The 17,310-nt window shown below is 36.5% G+C and overlaps 1 protein-coding gene across 3 annotated transcripts in view; it reads right to left on the minus strand.

Moving 5' to 3' along the window:
* LOC149800652 (anoctamin-8-like) overlaps positions 1–17,310 on the minus strand; it is an 84,801-nt gene that overhangs the window by 66,578 nt on the left and 913 nt on the right. The gene's annotated exons all lie outside the window — the stretch shown is intronic.

Here is a 17,310-nt window from a genome sequence, read left to right on the forward strand (position 1 = left end):
TCCCATATTTCTACAAATTAAAACTTTCTGCTGGTTATCTTTTCAAGTGTAATAGACCAGCTTGATGTATGTTAAAGGGGGTACAGCTGGAGTCTGAAAGTGGCACAAAGTAATTATATTTGTCTTCTTTTGATTAAACTGTTATATTTTACATGGGGGGGGCTCGTGTTTTGTTCTATTCTATATCTCTGCTTGGATCTGTTATTCCATCCATTAATTTCAAATTTTATTTTACTGTTTACTCAGTCAGGGCAATAACACAGTGGCTGATCATCACCTAGATAATGATACCCCCCCTCAAAAAAAAAAGGTGTGGGGGATAATCACACTTCTCCACCACCTCCTGACACGTTTTTCAGATGCCAACATACATCTGAGGCATATTCTTGTCTCACAGATATAGCAGAGGGTATTCTGATTTATCATAAGCAGTCTAACAGTGAAAACCCCATGCTGATATGATCTATTCAGGTGTAGTGATAACAAAATTTTCAAGGTGGCTTCTGTGGTGGTCATACTTGATGTCCGGGCAGCACCATTTTCATTTTGGACCAACTGGACCATATGATGAATGTGTGTGTAATGTTGCATGGCAATCAGGCAAGTAGTTCAGGGTTGCCAATGATAACAAAGTTATACATGTACAGTACAAACAGATGGATGGATTATGGGCAAATGGTCATCTCACAAGCTCTTCTAGCCTATGACCAGTAGGGCTAAAAAATTCTCTACAAAATTTGATAAAATGTGACAAAAAGCAGTCTTGCATGAAGACTATACAACTTTGAACAAATGGTGCCAAACTGTCATGAAATATGGTCAATGTCATTAAAAATAACATTTAATTTTTTTCTCTCACATAAACCATTCAATTATTACTAAATATAGTTAAAAGACTCTTTCTCAAGGACTTGACAATAGAATCTGACTACATTTTAATAACAAACTGTTCTGAATTTTTGTGTAAATAATGGAATCTGCCTACATTTTAATAACAAACTGTTCTGCAATTTTTGTGTAAATAATGGAATCTGCAATTTTTGTGTAAATAATGGAATCTGGCTACATTTTAATAACAAACTGTCCTGCAATTTTTGTGTAAATAATGGAATCTGGCTACATTTTAATAACAAACCGTTCTGCAATTTTTGTGTAAATAATGGAATCCGCCTACATTTTAATAACAAACCATTCTGCAATTTTTGTGTACATAATGGAATCTGCAATTTTTGTGTAAATAATGGAATCTGCAAACAAATATAGCTGTTATTATTACTGACAACAGAAATACCTTCAAGCAACTTCCCAAACACCACTTACCAGAATTTGATCAAATTTGACCAAAAAGCATCGTGGCATAAGTCTTGCAGACTGCAACTAATGTTATCTGATTTGAAATATCTCTGCCATTAGTAAAAATAATTAAATGACTTCTCATCAAAACACACTATGTATATAATCTGATGTGGCATATGACTTTAGAATTTTCTAATTATGGCCACTGATCATTAAAACAGTTACTAAAAATATAACAACCATAAATAAATCACTCAACAGAATTGTAACAAAATTTTACAGAAACCAGCTTGCATAAAGGATTTTCAATTTGTTTTAAAACTATGCCAATCTGCCATCAAATATGAATGCCATCACTAACAAAAACAGACATAAAATTGAATAACTTGTTCTTAAGATCGCTCGACAGAATTTGACATAGTCTGATGGAAAGCATCCCGAGTACTAAGATAATAGCAGTTCAGTATCGGAGTGAAGTCATGTAATCATTACTGAAGATCGGTTCATGAGACTTATCGCAAGTGCAAAGACTCACCAAGTCTAAGATTGTAGAAACACCTGACCCCATTGAAAATGATATAAAAGTCAATGAATAATAGCCCGGTTTGAAGTGATTGCTGCTTCTGATCATGTCAAAGTGTGATATGTGTGTGATTTGTGAATTGGATTTTTAATGTAGCTTTAACAATTTTTCAGTCATATCGCTACAATGTCTGCAATGTGGCAGTTAATAGTGACGTCTAGCACTGGGGCATCATGCCGCAGACATGTAGCATGATGTCCTACCCAGTCAAATTATCCTGACACCAGGCTAACCAGTCCTAACACTAACCTCTTAATGTTGAACGCCGAGCGAGGCAGCTGTTTTTAGTACCATTTTTATAAGTCTTTGAAATGACTCAGATGGGGATCGAACCCATGATCTCCGGGTTCCAAGGCGGATGCTCTAACCACTAGGCCGCTGGAGTGGTCTATCATGTCAAAGTAAAATCAGTACAAAAATGTCTCAAGTAGACACTGATTTTCCTTATTTATATGCATGTCAACTGTCATTCAACTATAGGCATCTCGTGTCAAATACAAATACGAAGTAGATATGAGAAAAGCTGACACTCTTGTAATGCCAGGACTTTCTACAGAGGAGCCACAGCTAACTGTAAAGCATGTTAGTGAAATGGCAGTGCAGTATTATACCAAGATTACTACAGAAACCAATTATCTAGTAATTATTCTGGCCGATTACAAACCAAGGATAAAGACACAATAAAATATGGATTTACAGTGGTGCTCTGTAATCTGAACAATAAAGATGCTGAGATTGTTAAATAAACAAAGCTTTTGCAAGGACTCTTGAGATGTTGGAAAAATTCACCTATGCAGGATCTGGATGGACTGTAGACATGTGTGAAGTTCAGCTGCATACTTCCCCATCAAATCCAACTTGTGGGTTGAGTTACATTTTGAAACCAACATATAATCTGCTGCCTGCTGTAATAAATGTAAATAATTCTGACAATCGATTTTTTTAAATGGGTCTGTATCACATGAGCAAACAACCAGGACCAGCTCAAAAATATAAACCACACATGGGTGAACTTAAGTTTGATAACCTCGAGTTCCCCATAAAACTTATGGATATCAGTAAGTTTGAACGCCTTAATCCTGGAATAGCTGTTCATATATTTGTTTGGAATAAAGGCCTAGAGCCTATTCAGCAGTTCTGTATCACATGCAGGCAGATTAATATTTATTTGTTAATAACTGCTGAACAGTCCCGTGAGTCGCATTTATTTATAGATCAAAAAATTTCAAAGAATAATAAGCATAGTTTATACAGAAATTTCTCAATGGAAACAAATTAGACTGCAGTGGAATCAGTGAAAAAGCCTCAGTGCACTATCATGCCAGAACCCAATAAAAACATTTTGAAAATGACATTGCCCCAAGAAGCATGCAGTCAACTGCAATGCAAGTAGGTGAACAAGTCCCATACAGCTTTTTAATACTGTAGTCAGATGCAATGGAAAACCAAGTTGCCATTGTTGTATCAGGACCAGGATTTAGCTGTTTCTTAAATCACTTGAGGCAATGACGAAATGCATTAGACAACAACAGCTATCCTCCCCTGTGGAAATGATTATGACTAACAAAAAAATTTGCAAGCTTTTTGCAACCACACATTTCTGAATCTGCACTTTTAGCTGGACCGATGGTTAAGTTTGCAAGCACTATCACACTACTAGTGCGTATAAAGCAGCCACACAAGTCACATACTTTTTTGAAGACAAATGTGCTTCTGTCCAAGATAACCCTGCTGCAAGCTGTGAAGGCATACAAATTACAAAGAAGAAAAGAAATCAGACATGAGCTCAGTTTGAGCTTGTTTCACAATTATGAAAACAATTTACTTAATACAAGAAAAAGTCTGAAAACATTACTTACTGTAATTAAACATGTCAAGCTCTGTCAACCTTAAATTCTCCTCATCAGCCTATATATCAATGTCAGATATATCTGCCTCTTCCACCATTTCAAATTTTGTATGTACCTGTCAGATTTTATCACAAAATAGACCATCCCTCAAAAACACAAATACACATTTAAAAGTGCACCCCAACAGCAGCTACCAGGTACATCAATGAGACAGCATGGATTGTACAGTGCTGCCCAACAGCAGCTACTAGGTAGATCAAGCTCATAAGAAGTGGGGTAATTTAAGCATACTGCACTGGCAGATATGGGTCTATGCAGTGTGTTAGGAGTAATCAGCAAAACAAACAGCACAGACCCTGGTTTGCTGGCATATTACATGTATGGGACAGCTGACTACAGGCTACACTGTAGTTGCACTTAACTTGTATGAAGCATATACATTAATGGGAATTCCACGAAATACAGCAATATAACATTTTAACTACCCAGAAATTTTTTTAACTTGTACAGGCCACTATACAAGAATTTCAAGCACTCCTTTTCTTGTATTTAAAATAGCCTCACACCACCTTGTGGATGCACTGCTATAATCAAGGACCTGGTTCTGCAAAACATTTCCAAATTTTTCCTCATACTGAGATTGTACATCATCTTCCTTATGATACTTGAAATCACGGGCATCCAACCTTTTTGTCTGGGGGCCAACACAGACAAAATGCTTAAGGTCGTAGGTCACATAAGCAAGAACAGTTCCTAACTACTAATTATGTACATTAAATAAAATGCCTACATGGCCACATGCCAAACAATGTAAAGCACATGACCATATGCAGCAAGTGAGATGCAGGTTGGACATGCTTGCTTTAAACGATAATGAAGTTTCATCTGGAGCAGATAAAGCAGAAAAAATTGTAAAATAATGATAGCTTTCAAATTGTATATCAGGTAATCTTGTAATCATTTTAAAAAACAACAGTTTCCTATTCCTCAAGTTTAAGATAATCCTTCTGAATCTGAGGTGTTTATCGAGTCTGTGATCAGATGAAGACATAAGACTGTGAAGTGGAACAAGGAACAATTCACTCTGTCACTATACTAATTAATATATTAGGAATGGCACTGGTATATAGCAACAACAAACAGAACATACCCTCAATGTCTGCTCCAATTAGCACATTACCTGCAACTTGATTAGCTGTACCCTCAACAAGAAAAAAAGCCATTATCTATTTGAAGGATGTTAAACAATGGTGCCACAAAATAGATTATCCATTGCATTACACAAGATTCATGGTTTATTTATCTACTGAAGCATCTGGTAATTTGTGAGTGGATATTTTGCCAACACTTTGTTCATTACATTCTCTTTTCATACAAGTGCCAGATATTTGCCGTTTGTAATTCATATACACATACTTTTGCTGCTCTCTCTCTGTCTCTATTATTTTTTTATGACCCACTATTAATGTGGTAATGTTGTCCTTGTCCATCCATCTTTCTGTGCAGCTGGACAACCATAAGGTTTGTCAAGTTTTGCATGTAGGTCATTTTTCAGGGATTGTTGCAGGGCATATGTGTTCCATGGTCACATTTTTAGGGTTTTTAATTTGCCAAAGGTTTAAAATATATATTTTTGGAGCATCTTCCTTTTATGCTTCTGCCAGAATTCCTTTGCTTCCTTTTGCTATTGGATGATGATGAAGAAATCAGTGGGACTCGATTCATCTCCGAACTTTGTTGTTTTATTGCTCTACTATCATTTGTTAATGAACACACGTACAATTTATAAAGAAGAAATGAAGAAAAAAATAGTGTAAGTTAAATCATACTCTTTATTTAGCATTTGCTACTTCAACAAATTCTGCATATTCGTAACATAATCATGGTTTATTCTAAGGCAACGTAAATACTATATAAACATGTTGGTACTAAATGCAAAGGAATTTGTTTTAAGCAAATATAGTACTCTCACTAAATTCACTAAAAGTTTATGCTCATAAATTATAATATACATTATTTTGGAAGGAACATAACTAAGGGAATTTTTTTAAAGCCCACAGTAACTCAGCAACTGACCTCTAAAAGTGTACATCAAAATGGAAATGTAGGTGTACTGATCAGTATATTTATTGTTGTTCTAAAATTGAATACTAATATAGTTTTACCAAAGCCTGTTTCTTCACAACTGTTGAGTGATTTGCACATCAGTTGTCATCATCAAACTTGATAACAAATATTATCGATTGCTATTAACTTTTACAATGGCAACTGGCTATAGAGCTGTGTTCAGAAAAATGTGACTATCTTTACTAGTGCTGGGCAGTAAAAATGTTTTCCGATACATGGTGATTTTATTGTGACATCAAAATTTGACATTCAATCCAGTTTACACTGAACAACACCTCTCAGTTAGTCTTGTCTAAAATTGTCCAATTACTTTATCACCGATTTTTGTCACATGTATTTTCAGTGGCAAATTACACTGAATAATTGTCACTGGAGGTATGTGTAGTGTAAAAAAATTCTAAAATATGACACCTATAGCTAAAATAGTTGGTACAACATGCCAACATGGCCTGTACGACATGGACTGTAAACATGAGCAATCTGGTCTCCATCAACTGCACCAAAAACATTTATTCCAATGAATCACTCGCTGATCCCATTTCAACCTAGGTGTGAACAGCCATATATACCAATCTCATGGATGGCATTTTCAAGACAGGTAAGAGGCAAGTGCAACTCTAACGCAGCTTTCATCAGGATATCCTCCATCTGTCTGTCTGTCTGTGTGTTTGTTTGTCATCCTTTTCCTCTTCCACAAGCAAGAATGCTCAAAGTTTGAAAAAATAATAAACTACAAAGGCTAGATAGTGCCATGATTTTTTTAAATATGTTTAATGAAGAAACTATCTTGTTTAAACAAGATCATATCTAGCTTAAATGAAACAATATCTTGTTTAAATGAGATATTAGTTTGTTTAAACAAGATATTCTTTCCTTTAAACAAGATACTGTCAGGTTTAAACAAGATATGAAAGTACTTAGATCATTTATTAATGATTTATTCACATGTTTTCTGGAAACCCTCGCAAGGTCGGTGGATATTATCTGCAATCAGTTAAATCAAGACAAGGCTGCCCATTGAAGATTAGAGATGTAGACAGAAAAATTAAGCATATGGGTGCTAAGCAATTATTTCTAATCTGGAGAGAAGAGCATGTACTGGGATGAGTGAAGGGAATGCATGGCAGGAAAGGGGTTAATTGCTAGGGCTGTGCCAGGAGCCCCGCTTTTCTGCCAGTTGGAAAGGAAGGAGGGTCAGAGAACCTCATCACAGATCTGTGGTGACTTGGGCACCATGGTCCTGATAAGGAAGTGGTCTAATAGGATTTCTGAACTAGACTGGGCATGCAAATGCTTGAAAAAACTGTCTGATCTAATTTCCTGGTCTATCATGATGGACCAGGAGTGGAGAGAAAAATCAATGTTGGTAATTCAACCAGGCTGGAAAAACCATGGTAAACTGATGCCCCCACGAGGGTCTCAGCTTCTAGAGGACCAGTCCTTAGGTCTCTACTATGGTTAAACAAGACTTTCAAGGAGTTCAATACAATATCACGGCAGATGTGCAAAAGTCCACCAATAATACCATGGCAACAGGGTGCATGCTATGATGCCTGGCCACAGCATCCTGAACACATAGTAATGTGGCTGGATTCAAAGTGGCCTCTCTCTGCATACTAACGGAAGTAGCTGAGAATAAGGTGGCATGCAAAACTATGGTTTCAACTAGAGGTGCATCTGTTTTAAGAACATGACAGATGATCCCTGAGGAAGGTTCACATTAACACACTTCCTGACTGATTGTGATGGGCCAAGAATGGTTGAGAAGGATAACTGCTGATGGTTCTGCAAGTTTTGAGAAGCCATGGTAGGGATAAGTAGGTTGTGTCCATGAGATATTTTCCATAATGGAAAGTATCTTCTTGGATTGTGCATAGATGGTTTTCAACACAAGTCTGGGGATAAGGGTGTATTCCAGCAGGTAACTTTTTTTACTGCCTTATCAAAGAACCAGACCTCCTCCTTGTCCAACTGAAATGATGGAATGGACTGATAGGAGGCATCAATGGTGCTGCTTCTACCTTGAACTCACTGCAGTCAAAGAGGATAGAGAGAGCATCATCATCATCATCTAGCATGCTCTGAATCTGAAAGTGGCTGGGCATAACCATGTCCCTTGGTTGTGCTGGGGACATAGGAACATGGCCCATAGTTCAGTGTAATGAGATGGGGCTGCTGTGCTATCAGTTGCAGCTAGGGAAATGAGATCACCTGACTGCTCTGGATGATGCAACACCTACAGCCTTCTAGGCTGATGCCATCTGGTGAGGTTATGGTAGGACACGAGCCAAGCATCATCACCTCTAATGTGAAGGCAGAGATTAGTATCCCACAGGAGTATAAATGGGTGGATACTGATTTGATCCCCTTCCAAAGTCTGAGTCCAGTGCGCACACTCCCAATCCTGCATTGGATGGGGCAAACCACATACTCTTGTTAGACCACTGTGTGACAATGGAAGAATACCTCAGAAGGTTGCAGTGATGATCATGGGAGGTTGCGACATGCTACCATTGTAGTGTTGGGAGCAGTGCACCACCTCATATGTGGGAAGGAGCAACTCACTTCCCTAGGCAGAAGATGTGTAGTGTACCCCCCCCCCTCCAGCAGAAGTGAGCAACACATTCCCATGGGCATGAGGTGTGTGGTATATGACCTCCCTTCTGGTAGCAACATGCTGCCCTGAACAGCATGTCTGACTTCTGCTTTCATGGGGAGGCAATCTACTCAAATGTTCATTACTTGTCTCCGAAAATACACATCCTATAAACTCCTAGGACTCAGAAGTGTTATACTGAGCTAAAGAACTAGTCTTCTTATGGTGGGCTTCCTGGGGCTCTGTAACAGAAAAATCACAAAATTTAGATGATGAAGGGGATTGACAGTTAATCAACCCTCTATTCGTATTTCTGAAACTGGCTAGATTCCGAATTTCATGAGTCAATGTTGTGCAAAATGTGCAATGATTCTTACATGTGCACTCTGAACATGTTAGGCAGTCAGAGTGTATGTCCCAAGGAATGATTCGTACGTGTGCACTCTTAACAATGTTAGTCAGTCAGAGTGTCCCAAGGAATGATTTTTACATGTGCACTCTGAACATGTTAGGCAGTCAGAGTGTATGTCCCAAGGAATGATTCGTACGTGTGCACTCTTAACAATGTTAGTCAGTCAGAGTGTCCCAAAGAATGATTTTTACATGTGCACTCTGAACATGTTAGGCAGTCTGAGTGTATGTCCCAAGGAATGATTCGTACGTGTGCACTCTTAACAATGTTAGTCAGTCAGAGTGTCCCAAAGAATGATTTTTACATGTGCACTCTGAACATGTTAGGCAGTCTGAGTGTATGTCCCAAGGAATGATTCGTACGTGTGCACTCTTAACAATGTTAGTCAGTCAGAGTGTCCCAAAGAATGATTTTTACATGTGCACTCTGAACATGTTAGGCAGTCTGAGTGAATGTTTCAAGGAATGATTCATGCATGTGCACTCTGAACAATGTTAGGCCGTCAGAGTGTCCCAAGGAATGATTTTTACGTGTGCACTCTGAACATGTTAGGACGTCAGAGTGTATGTCCCAAGGGCCTTTCTTGTGGAGAAACTTTTCCACAGTCTTTCCCAAATTTGTTCTCTAAAATAAGTTTTTTTGAAACAGAACAATAATAATGACAATATGTTATTTCACATGTGAAACTTACCTGTTTGTGTGTAGTCCATGCTATATGCACTACATTCTATTTGTATAAGGTAAACAATGCTTCATTCATTAATAATTTCCTGTTTTTTCTTAACAAGAAAGCCATTCAATTGTTAAACCTTTATTGTTCTCTAGAAGCAATGCAGACACACAATAACAATCTGATGCCAGCCACACAAATCATAAAAATGGTGAAATAGAAAAAACACTGAATTGATGTCATAACAATTATTTAATTAAAGTAATTACATATTCCTATCAACTGAGGTTGCAACTATGTTGTGTTATAACTTAACATGCAAGACTTACCTGTAACCAAATGTATTTTGAAAATAAAAGGATGTACCATAACCCCTAAAGGGTGGGATACAACATGGTAACCTAAGAAGTCCTTTAACAAACCAAATTCTGAATGGGAGAGGGTATTGCCAGCATGTAAATAGTGCACAGGGAGATAATATTTGCTGAAGGAAGACCACAATGCAGTAAGGCACCAGCAACAAAAGCACTAGCAACAATATACAATTATTCTGGTCACAGATTCAACACACCTCCAATAACATGCCATCCATGAAAAAGACGAGTGTTCTACACATGATGGGTATGTGAGATGCTCAACTGACCTGTATCTTATTGACAATTCTCCACTTTGTGGGAGGATGTATTCACATCAAATGGACAATATTTTCCAACATGAAAAATTAAATGCTACAAAATAGTGAAGATCACTTTTGTGACCTTGCAACCAAGCTAGTTTGACTGCAAAAATGTTTGCTCGGACTCAGTCTCTCCAATGAATCATAATGTGTATATTAACTCATATATATGAAGATACAGGTAGAAATGAGAAATTAAATAATAGGAACTAACTGGGAAATATATTTATCACTGTAGCCAAGCAATGCACAGAATATGTACTGTATGTTATTTGCAAGCTTGGTTTTACTTCAGTGAAATTTTGGAAACCAGGTGCCATAAGAACCAGATTCAATGTAATTTCAGTTAAAAGTTCTGAGACCCAGTGGCCAAGAAAAAAATGTCAGCTACTGATGTATTTCTACATTATAATTATAATTTAAGTGAGAATGTTACTTCAACTTCTAATTTCTTTTTCATAAGAGATAAACTGTTTGGCACATTTTGGCACAGCAACACAAGTAGATTATTTAGTGCAGAGGCCAATTGAGTAAAGTGCTTTGTCCAGGACACACCACAGTAATGTAGAAAACCTGAGCTGATCCAATGGTAGGATCTGAATCTGTAAGCTTTATAAGTCAGATGTCCAGCATGCTAACCACTAAGCTACCTACTATCCCCATTAGTCCCCTCTTATAACAGGCAGGATAGATGAATGTTCCTAATCTGCATACATGAGCATGCAGAAGGTTGAAAGAATAAGCTACTGTCATGTACTGTAATATCAAGTTACTTGGTAAATGAATTTCAACTTTTATTACTAAAAAAAGAATAAGGTACTGTCATATACTGTAATAGCAAGTTACTTGGTATGAATTTCAGCTTTTATTACTAAAAAAAGAATAAGGTACTGTCATTTACTGTAATATCAAGTTACTTGGTATGAATTTCAGCTTTTATTACTAAAAAAAGAATGGTTCTGAGTTACCAACATTGTTATTTAATCCATGGATTTAGTACTGAAAAATTAACAAGTTTTGGCATGGGTAAAATCCCTTCGAATGACATAAAACACAAACCAGCTATTATATTAAATCATTTACATACAATCTATTTTCAAGATGAAGAATTACTGAACCAATATGTGGATGATGGCCTAAAGTCATCAGTTATAGTATCTACACAATACATGCATTTCATAAAGAAAACATGAATAATTATGGCTGTGGTGGTATGTAGTTTTTTGCGGGATAAAACTAATTTTAATTCTGCAATACTTACCCATAGCTATTGTTTAACTTTCTTTTTTGTGCTGAAAAAATGCACCATCCATTTGATGTGCAATACATCCTCCCTTAGAGTGAAGAATTATAGTATGATGCAATTCTTTGTGCAACTCACCTTGTCCTTGGTATGTTCTGTTCAAAACAAGCACAGATAGTTCATCAATGAAATAGATGACTATTACATTAGGACATCAGAGCAGGGTGGGAGGAGGGCATTTGACAATAGCTATGGGTAAGTATTACATCAGCCAAGGAGGTAGCAAAGGTGCAAAGTTTTTTTAAAAAGGAAAGGTCTCAAACAGGACGAGACAGGTATGCCTTAATACAGAAACGGACAAGATATAAAAGTCTATCATCCACAGCACAGATTCAACTTAGACTGGGGATTTCTGTTGGTAGTGAAACTATGGAAGGTAATTGATTTTTGGCTAAAAAATACCAGTTGATAACAGTGGGAAACCTGAATAATAATTCCCATTAAACCAGAGACAGCCAGTGTCAATGGATAAGGCATGAATCTCACTTCACTGTTGTCATGCTGAGGCAATGGCAAGTAGAAATACAGTCTTGAGAGTGAGATCTTGAAAAGAAGCCTCACTCAGTGGTTCATTCATAAGGGGTTTTGGTTAAAGACCATAAAACACAAGAAAAATTCCATCTCTCTCTCTCTCTCTCTCTCTCTCTCTCTTTCTCTCTCTCCATGTTGACATTTAAAGCCAAGTTATGTTATTTTTTAAAATATATATCCAAGTATACTCATTATTCCCACTATGAAAACAAAGTCATATGGACAGTGTTCTTTTGCATACCAGGGCCCAGCAACGTGGAATGAATTGCCCACTGAACTTAGACACAAAGACACAGTGATCACATTCAAGAGGGCTCTCAAAACTCACTTATTTTGACTGCAAGAACAAACTTAAAGACCTAATAATGTTTCCTACCTTAAATATTCTCAGCATGTTTTTTTTAATGTTTTCTAATTTCATGGTGTTTGTTTTTGTAATAATATCATTATATTTTTTTTATCTTATAGGTGTTGTCTAATGTTGTAAAGTGCTTAGACCTTCTAAAGATTTGGCGCTATACAAAGTCCTCATCATTATTATTATTATTATTATTATGTATATAATGTTATTAATTGTGAAGCAACAAAGATATATCAACTGCTTATGAAGAGAACTATGTTTTACTAAGAAATCCAGCATATGGTATTGTTTATACAGTATTTCAGGGAAACAACTTGTGAAAATATGAATGCTGAATTTACTGCTTCAGTTTTAAGTACAGTTTTTCATGGTAATTTACAATGTGGGGTTCCCCAAGAGACATAATAAGACCAAAGTGACAGAAACTGCCAATGTTGTAATGGCCTAGGGGAAATTTTTATGACATGTACATTTAAAATTAATGCCTCAATAAATGTTTATTGCAGTCAAAATTTTCCTGTACTGAACAAATTATCACGCTTAATAATTCAAAGGTAGTGGATATGGGTGACTTTAATAGTTCCAACACGTTTAGATGAGTGTAGTTGTCAAAATGCATGTGATCCATGTCATAGCCTTGACATAGTCGAAGCTATTAAGTGTTTTTATACTTTGCAGTGGAAGAAATAAAACTACTGTCAAAGTCAAAAAGATTAAATGAACTATGGTACCTAAGTAGAGCTATATTTCACAGGAAGTCTGGCTTACGTCTAAGTTATTAAGCCTATTTAAAGTAAAATATAATCGCATGTCTACACTAACTGTACTTTGACCACCATGACAGGTAACATTAGATTCTTGCAGTAATTTGTTTCCCAAATAAAGTTGGATATTCTATGATATGTTTCTCATTGCTCACCATATTTACAACAATTCATTTGTGCTTTCAAAGGAGGGTGCAATGTCCTGATATGGGCCACCAAAAAACGAGGCTGAAAATTGAAGTAGTTATTAGATGAACTAATATGGTGGATGATACAACATAAAATTTTGTATGAAGATGATAAACACGTTTACTTGTGTTTCTAAGATAAAATTCAGCAATACTGGTATCAAACAGGAAGACTATTTGATTTGTTTAAGTATATGATACAATATCTTCTAACATTTTGTCTACATGCTAAAAATTGCTGGGCGTGAATCACACCAAGCCGCTCCAAAGAACATTTGTGTAGGGTACTAATATTAGTACTAGTGAACCAAGTTGTCCGAGCATAATCAATTCAAGCACTGGAACCACGCAATCAGAAGGCGAAACCAATGCATCGTTGACTGCTATGATGAATGTGCTGGGTGATTTTGCTGATGGGGTATTGAAGGGAGAAAAAACAAATTCATGTAGTCTTGTACAGTCATAGTACTTTAAGTCCTACAATGTATATTTTTGTTTTTCAGGTCACCATCTCATTAAGCTGAAGTATGTTTCTTTAACTACCTAAAAATGAATAAAAAATATACTAATATTGAAGAAAGTGTTTAGATAGCTTTGTTTCGTTCCAGATACTTATCACCAGGTTCATTTCGTTCTTAATGCTTTTCATCCTTTTGAATGATTTCAGCATTCCTTAGCTTTCATCACATTACAGTCAATTGCAATATAGGTTAACAGCACTTGAAAACACATCCATTTGCTTGTGTGAGAATTTCAATTTATAAGAAACAAGACATCAGATTAAATAAAGTCCATCTAAAGCAACATGACTTTAATTTGCAGAAAAGCTTCAATATAAGCTGCCAAATGTGAGATTTTCCTGAAAATTTGACTTCTCATTCAGATGTTAGTCAACCTCAGATCACGTGCCCTTATAAAGACAGTAAGACGGCAACCTAAAAATAAAAATATCAGGGGAGGCATCTTACATTGTAGGACTAGCATATTGTATACCATTTGGATTTTTCTATACAATTTGCCTTGGAGGCGAATTCTTTTGCTATCAAGGAACAGGACTTATATATATGTCTTCATAATCACACGAGTATGGAAAGAAGATGAAGTATGCAAAACTCAAATGCATCTGATTTCCTCGAATTTAGTCATGATGCAAAATTATTAATGGACAGAGTATGTTAGGTTCCTATGATATTGTGGGTTCTATGGTATTGTGCACTTTGGATTTTTTGGCATTTTTCTGCATAGTGCCAACTGGTGTACTTATGTTATATACACAATATTACTGTAAGTTACTAGTTCTGCATCACCAGTTGATTTCAGGAAAATGTAAAGATTGCTGGTGAGTACACTATATTAAAAATACACCCATGAATATCACTGTTTCCAAATATGGCCATACCCCACATTCTCAAATGGAATCAATATCTTGTTAGAATCTATACCACTGTAATAAATCAGTTTATCAGTTTGTCATCTGATAATGTCCGAAGATGTGCAAGAATCATGCCCTCTACAGTATTAGGACTAATATGCTAGAAAGGTGGACATTTAAATTTTTAATGACCCACGAGCCCCCCAGTCAGCATTGCCGACAGCCTAAATACACAAACAACTCAAGGTAAAATATGTAACAATTTAATCAATATTATTAATAAATAAAACTATTCAACCAATTTCTAGATATAAATCTTTCAATAACACGCCACTCATAAATCAATACATTAATTTAGCCTGTTAACCAATGAATTCTTTATTCCAACAAATGAGTGTTAACATCCTAAAGAGAGAGTCTCCTTCCAGTGAGTAGTCTCTTGTACTCATCTGTATTCGTTTTCTCCTATTCTCCCTTCTCATTCCCTCCTGACATCTTCCTGTGCCGCTTCTGATACTACTCTCGTTCTTCTGCATCCTTCCTATGCTACTTCTAGTACTACTCCTTTCCACACTCATTCTGTACTATTCTCGTACTTCCTCTTCACTCTCTTGAGATTTTAGTGCTGACTCTATGTGCATCCTGGGAGCTTCCTGTAGAAAATATAAGGGATATAATCCTGTTCTCCCTATACACATCCTTGTAATCTACCATTCTCTCATGGCCTTCTAAAACATGGTGAACACTTTACCAGGCCCTTCTAACAAACACTAATGTCTATCATTTCATACATGCCATGCCCTACATACAAATAATATTTTAAATTACTTAACGTTTTTTAACACACATATACACATTAAATTGTTACATTCTGACACTGCAATCTACGGTTGTTACAGTAGTCATTGACATTGCCTATGTCCCATGAATAATAGAATGATACAAAGAAATATGCAAATACATAAGCATACAAATCCACTCTGTCTGCTTCACATGGTTCTTAGTCTACATACTGATAAATGCAAATTCAATTTCTAATAGATTCAACCATTCACTATGATGTAATATTTTCTAATAATTCTATGATACGTTATGTTCCATATCCTAATAAAATGTTACTAACTGCTGCCTCGCTTGTCATTCAGCATTAAGAGGTTAGTGTTAGGACTGGTTGGACTGGTGTCAGGTTAATGTGACTGGATGGGATATCATGCTACATATCTGCCACATGATGCCCCAGTGCTAGGCATCACGATAAACTGCCACACTGCAGACATCATAGCGATATGACAGAAAGCTACGTTAAAAATCCAAATTACATATACACATTACACTAATATAATAGCAATATGTTATAATACACAATCTAACAAATTCCTGTTTACACAAATCAACACAAATATTCAGCTGAGATATTTCCTACCTGTAGAAGCTTTCTATTTCTTTCCCAGTTCAATTCCTCTTTCCCCTCTTTTTTAAAAGTCTCTCGCTCGGAGTGGTCTTTATCCCGAGAATACTTTTTGAAACTTCTTTTATCCTCTGCTCCTTTCAAACGTCAGAAAATCACTGTTTAATTTTACACAGGTAATGATTAGATGTTTTATTGTACCCTTCTCTGTCTGAGACATAAGCTTCTCCTACTGGTAGGTTCTGAATTTTCTGAACTTCCGATTGGCTGGTACACCTAGTCTAATGCTCATTGTGCTTGCCACAACCCTTTCACAGGTAAATTTGAATGCAGAAATATGGCCTTCTGAGCAATGCAATGAGTTTAATCCCTTTGAAGCAAATATTCAACTCAACCATTTAATTACTGAATAAACACATAGCTGGCCATCTGTTATTGGCATTACACCTTTAGCTGACTGTCTAAAACCTTACATAACCCTTAGCCAGCAAGAAGTAATATACAGCAATAAAAAAGTAAATATTCTATTTCCTCACACATCAGAACATATGATTAGGGGTTATCCATTAAGCCATATGCAAAAATCTGGCAAAGCTTGACCCCTCCCCCTCCCTGTACACTTTTTACACCTCCCCCACCTACGTACATACGCTTGACACACCCCACACCCCACCCCCGAATTCTATAGAACAGCCTATATTTAATCCACAAAGAAACCATAAAGGATTAATAATATTAACATGTTTAATAAAACAGATAGTCCACCGATGTTGAATGTCTGGCTGCATCAAAGAAATAAGCTGCGTAACTTTAAACAGTTTGTCTAGTGCCCACTAAAATTCAAATACTGACTGAACCTCTAACAGGTTACATATTAGACAAATTATTATCTTGGTTTCACCCCACCCCACACCATTTCCTATGCGTACAGACAATCCTGGCACTACTCCTCTGTCACAGGTGGTTACAGATGCATTTCTTTAATTCAATGCTAGGTTTCTGTTGTTGGAGGATACATGTGGCAGAATAATCACAGGTGCTCGATGCGAGCTTGATGTTGAGAAGAAAAAATCAATCATCTGAAGGAAAAAAAATCATACAGTGACCAAAAATACCTTAGATTACCCCGTGACCTGCTCTGAATCAGGACCCTCTCTATCATAATATATAAGA

Source organism: Sinohyriopsis cumingii, chromosome 4 (assembly GCF_028554795.1).
Source record: "Sinohyriopsis cumingii isolate HCF-2022 chromosome 4, ASM2855479v2, whole genome shotgun sequence".
NCBI classification, from domain to species: Eukaryota; Metazoa; Mollusca; class Bivalvia; order Unionida; family Unionidae; genus Sinohyriopsis; species Sinohyriopsis cumingii.